The 6,410-nt window shown below is 36.7% G+C and overlaps 1 pseudogene; it reads right to left on the reverse strand.

Moving 5' to 3' along the window:
- Positions 1–4,971: 4,971 nt before the first annotated feature.
- On the reverse strand, positions 4,972–5,613 carry LOC145798272 (transmembrane 9 superfamily member 12 pseudogene; annotated as a pseudogene).
- Positions 5,614–6,410: the final 797 nt, after the last annotated feature.

The raw sequence follows: 6,410 nt of genomic DNA on the forward strand, positions 1-6,410 counted from the left end.
CTGCATGTACCTGACATCCGGAAGAATTTAGTTTCTGGGTCTTTGTTAAGCAAAAATGGTTTTAGGCTTGTATTTGAGTCTGATAAATTTGTATTAACAAAGAGTGGTATGTATGTTGGTAAGGGATACATGGTTGATGGTCTCTTTAAGTTGAATGTAATGACAATTGTACCGAAAGTTGCTATGAATAAGAATAACACATCTTTTGTTTATATTCTTGAGTCAAATTTATGGCATGGTAGATTAGGACATGTGAATTTTGATGCTTTGCGTAGATTAATTGGTTTAGATCATATACCAAAGTTTGAAATTAATCCTAATCATAAATGTGAAATTTGTGTAGAAGCGAAACTAACTAAGGCTCCATTTAAATCAGTTGAAAGAAAAACCGAACCTCTAGAATTAATTCATACTGATGTATGTGATTTAAAATTTATTCAAACTAGAGGAGGCAAAAAGTATTCATAACATTTATCGATGATTGCACAAGATATTGTTATGTTTATTTACTTAGAAGTAAAGATGAAGCCTTAGAAATGTTTAAACTCTACAAAACAGAAGTTGAAAATCAACTTGGTAAAACCATTAAAATGGTTAGAAGTGATAGGGGTGGTGAATATGATGCACCATTAAATGAATTTTGTGCACAACATGGCATTATTCACCAAACTACAGCCCCTTATTCTCCACAGCAAAATGGAATTGCTGAAAGGAAGAATAGAACCCTAAAAGAAATGATGAATGCCATGTTACTAAGTTCAGGTTTACCACAGAACTTGTGGGGGGAAGCAATATTGTCTGCTAATTATGTTCTTAATAGAATACCCCACAAGAAAACCAACGGCACTCCTTATAAATTATGGAAAGGTCGACCGCCTTCCTACAAATACTTAAAAGTGTGGGGGTGTTTGGCAAAAGCTGAAGTTCCTGTTCCTAAAAAGACTAAGATTGGACCAAAAACAATAGACTGTGTGTTTATTGGTTATGCTCAGAATAGTAGTGCATATCGGTTTCTGACTTACAAATTAGAAATACCTGATATAAATGTGAACACTATTATAGAGTCAAGGAATGCTTTATTTTTTGAACATGTCTTTCCTTACAAGAAAGGACAGGAATTAAGTTCACAGAAAAGAACTTATGATTGTACACAAAGTCAAGAGACTAATGACAATCAAACACAAGAGACTAGCAATAGTCTCGACCAACAGGATTTAACTAATGATGAACCACGACGAAGTAAGAGAGCGAGAATATCAAAATCCTTTGGTCCAGATTTTCTGACATACTTGTTAGAAAATGAACCTCAAAGCTTTAAGGCAGCAATGACAGGTCCTGAAGCACCTTTGTGGAAAGAGGCTGTTAATAATGAAATTGAATCCATTATGCAAAATCATACTTGGGAATTGGTGGATCTTCCACCAGGTTCTAAACCTCTTGGATATAAATAGATATTCAAGAGAAAAATGAAAGCAGATGGTTCAATTGACAAGTATAAAGCAAGACTTGTTATTAAAGGTTACAGACAAAAGGAAGATCTGGACTGTTTTGACACATATTCCCCTGTGACAAGAATAACATCCATTCGCATGCTTATTTCTATAGCAGCGTTGTTTAATTTAGAAATACATCAAATAGATGTTAAGACAGCTTTCTTAAACGGTGATCTAAATGAGGAGATCTATATGGAACAACCCGAAGGGTTTGTAGTATCAGGGCAAGAAAAGAAAGTTTGTCGACTTGTAAAATTCCTTTATGGATTAAAACAAGCACCTAAGCAATGGCATGAAAAATTTGATCATGCAATGCTTACTAATAGGTTTAAGATAAACGAATGTGACAAATGCGTCTATGTTAAAAGCACTGACCAAGGATATGTCATAGTTTGTCTTTATGTAGATGACATACTTATCATTGGAAGTAGTCGAAACATGATCAAATCAACTAAGCAGATGCTTAACAAAAGATTTGATATGAAAGATATGGGGGTCGCAGATGTTATATTAGGAATGAAAATTACTAAAACATCTGACGGATATGCATTATCTCAATCTCATTATATTGAGAAAATTCTTGATAAATTTATCAAGGATGATTTGAATTTAGCTAGAACACCTGTAGACATCAGTCTTTATTTATCGAAAAATAAAGGTGATGCAGTGTCTCAGTTAAAATACTCCCAAATCATTGGAAGCCTAATGTACCTAATGAAATGTACTCGTCCTGATATAGCTTATGCTATCAGTAAATTGAGTAGGTACAATACTAACCCTGGAGAAGACCATTGGAAAGCGATCATTTGGGTTCTTAGATATCTAAGATTTACTCGTGATCATGGTTTGAACTTTACTCGATATCCAGCAGTACTCGAAGGTTATTGTGATGCCAATTGGATATCGGATACTAAAGATTCAAAATCCACTAGTAGATATGTCTTTACTCTAGGAGGCGCTGCTGTTTCTTGGAAGTCCACGAAACAAACTTGCATCGCACGATCCACAATGGAATCTGAGTCCATTGCTTTAGACAAAGCAGGTGAAGAAGCAGAGTAGCTTCGTCACTTCTTAGAAGACATTCCAATGTGGCCAAAACCTGTGCCAGCTATTTGCATTCATTGTGATAGTCAATCTGCAATAGGCAGGGCACAGAATCACATGTATAACGGTAAGTCACGACATATTCGTCGTCGACATAATACCGTAAGGCAATTGTTGTTAAACGGAATAATCTCAATAGATTATATAAAATCTAAAGAGAATATTGCGGATCCGTTAACAAAAGGTTTGACAAAAGAGCTAGTGTATAGTTCATCAAAGGGGATGGGATTAAAGCCTATTACATAAGAGTCGTCATAATGGTAACCCTACTTATATGACTGGAGATCCCAAGAACTAAGTTCAAAGGGACAACTAAGTTATATATGGCTCGCCAGAAATCACTAAGGGATTAAAATTCCTATCCATTCCTATGGTGAGAGTGATATCTACAACATATGTTGTATGCAGGGGTATAAGGATAAGCTTTGCTTTTAATGATTACTTATATCTTGATTAAGGTATAAAATCAAGACGAGTATAAGGAGATACTCACAATAAGAATCACCTATATGAGTGTTGAACTGGGGCCGGTTCTATGAGAATGAAAAGGCTAAATTCTCTAGAAACACTTATGAAAACCAGGCGCGTTCAAGGCCAAAATGAACACAACAGTGAGAACCACGATGTGTTAGAAGATATTTTGTGTGAAATCTATTGTCTTGGCTTACACAAACGGCTGAACAATTCAAGGCATCGCGTCCATTGGTTAGCCAGTAAGTCCGATAGGTTATCACTAGGGAAGGTTCAAGGCCGAAAACTACCTATCCTGATGCAAGATATTTTTGACTTATACTCTTTCGTAAAAGTCTACATATTGTTGCATTTCCGTTGTCATCAAATTCCATTCATGTGGGGGATTGTTGGAAATGGTAGAAAAATTCTTGGTAAAACCAGAATTTTTCTCAAGTTTGGTCTATTTTTTAGGTGGGCCCCGAGTGTCGATTTACTCGGGTCAAAGTGGTAACGCATTCTATGTCGCGTTGTGATTCACGTGGTATATTTGGTTGCTCAAAACCATTACCGAGTGAATAGGAAATTGAAGCCAAAGTGTGCTCCATGGAAATGGAGTTTTGGTGGAAATTCCTTAAGGTTGTAAATTGGCTTGTCCCACATTGATTTGGTGAGAAGTTTTGAAAGGGTTTATAAGGCTTGGGTGAGATACTTGGGGTGTGTCCTAAGGGGTACCCAAGTGTTTTAGAGGGAGAGGTTATGGACAAAATGGGCTAGATCCATCGGACCCAAAAATCACCACACGCGCGCGCGCCGCCGCCGCCGTCCGGTCGGGCAGGCTAATCTTTTTGGGCCAAAAATATTTGAATTTAATTTTATTTTTTGGTAAAATAAAATTCAGAATTCAAATTAAACTAGTTTGGATTTATTGTTCATCCAAACAGGGCCCTTCCCGTTTTCAAACAGAATTAAACTGGTTTAGATTTATTACTCATCCAAACAGAGCCCTTCCCGTTTTTATTTGTTTGAATTATTAACCCAACAGATTCAAATCTGTTTGAATTTGAAACTAACAGGTTTCATATCTGCTTAATTCAAAACCAAGAGCCACCTTTACATCTATAAATAGACTAGCCTCCCATTTGGATTTCACTCTAATTTTCGTACTCCATTCTCTGTTTTAAATCTCTGCATTTTGCTGCATCTTATTTCTGAAAGAAAGAGTGTAAACACTTTGTGTGTTCGACGAACGATTAAATTGTAGTGCTGCTTTTATTCGTTGATAAGATCATTTTATCCTGGGAGATAGACGTCCAAATTCTGATAGCACCGTGGAGAGGACGAATCTATCTTAAGGACACAGTGTTAAACACTGGACTTGATCAGAAAAGTTATTCAAATAAATTAACCAAGTAAGTTGTTTAAGTTTATTCTGTTTTTATTTGTTTATTTAATTAGATTTTATTTTTGTTTTTGTAACAAAATAAAATCTGTGGTTTTATTTATTTATTTATTTATTATTTCGAGTTTGATTTTTGTAATCAAACAAATTCTTTTCTTTTCTTTATTTTTTTATATTCTTGTTGTTGTTTTGTACACAACAGAATTTAACTTATTTAAATACAGTGAAGATTGTCCTACAGCTTTCACCCTACCTATGGCCCCTCTAGATTAGTTCCGTCCCTGTCTGTACTTGAGCTTTTTCGTCCAATTCCTCGTACATTGTCAAATCGCTTCTGACTGTCCGTAAACAAATAACAAAAACGATACCAGCTAAGAAAAAGATCACGGTTAGCGAAATTAGGATGGAGAACCAGTGGACTTGAGCATCTTCCATCTGCAGGTAAGCATCCCATCGAGATGGCCATCTAATATCGCTCTTCACAAATTGGACATCACAAGTGAACGACAACCTCAAAACCGACTATCTCATATCCAGAGGCTGCTTCTTCTCAGCTTCCGGAATTACACGCGTACCCTCTTCCCCAGTACCAATTATCAGCACACCTGCCCCTTCATACTCACCAACCAAAACCCTGAACTTGAGGTGATTGATGACGTAATCTTCATTACTATTTGGCAGTGCATACCCAACAGGAAACCCAGTCCATTGAATCTTAATTCCATTTTGTTGAGCAAACCTGATGGCAGGCAAATTATCCAAAATCATATTTACTTGATACGGATCACGAGTTCTCTGTTTCAATAGTTTTACCTCATGCTCACGTAATGGACTTGTAGTGCAGAGGAACACAGATTCATTGACGTTCATTCGAAAACGGTACGGAGAGTTGAGAATCTGGTCTCCCATGAGGAGTTGTCCAAGATTCTCTGCACTTTTCTTTATGCCCATATGGGGATTGCAGTACGGGAGGCTGCAATAGCTGAAGGGAAGCGCAGTGTAAATAGAGGTCAATGAATTAACTTTAGCATATATTTCTTCGCCTGTTGAATATGTATGCATGTAGTTTTCCGAAAGACAAAAGCCATTGCAGGCTTGTGAAACAAGAACTGTATAGATGAAAGCTACCCAATATGCCCTTTTTGGGATCAACTTACAAGCCATTGAGTTTGAAAAAGGCACACACAGCAGATCCCTCAAAACTATTCTTTAGTCTAAGCTACAGTCGAAGGCTTATTCAGCATCAAATCTGCGGAAGTGAAATCTTCATCTCAGTGTTCGAAATTGGTCTAACAAGTAAGAAGGCATCCAACCATCCCTTCCCAGAGAAAATATACAATCAATTGGCTTTATGGAAGAAGAAAAGAACGAGGAAAAAACCTCACTACCTTCAGGGGCTAGGCTTGCCTCCGGTCCATAATTTGGACTGGAAGGTGTTGTTTGCACCCGTGTAGTCCACCCACATCCTGTTTTAATGATTCAAGCCATGTATTTTGTAGAGTTTTTATGTATATCATTCACACAAAAAATAACAAATTACGATTTTCGAATCAATCTAATTTTTTTCATAAACGATATACACGAAAGAGAGTTACAAAATAAACGATTCAAATTATTGAAACCGAACCCGTGGTTGGCCCTACATAAGCACCTGCCAGTGCAGATGAGGACTGGAGGTAAAGCCTAACCCTTCAAGTAGTAAAATACAGATTTATTTCAAATAAATAAAGTATCAAAAGTGTCCTACCCCAATACATACGTAAATACATTACGTACATGAACTACGTAAACAAAATACTATTTTTGTTCTCAATTATCAATCTACATATCCATTCAAATGAAGGGAAGAGAAAGATTGAAAGCAAGAGCGAGTTCCACAACTCTATAAACAACAAACAAATCAGAGGACTTCAACAACAGCCCGAACTGATCGATGTGTTCAATCGGACAAAAACGTGAAC

This window comes from Camellia sinensis, chromosome 8 (genome assembly GCF_055761805.1).
Source record: "Camellia sinensis isolate YWXY chromosome 8, ASM5576180v1, whole genome shotgun sequence".
Classification (NCBI taxonomy): domain Eukaryota; kingdom Viridiplantae; phylum Streptophyta; class Magnoliopsida; order Ericales; family Theaceae; genus Camellia; species Camellia sinensis.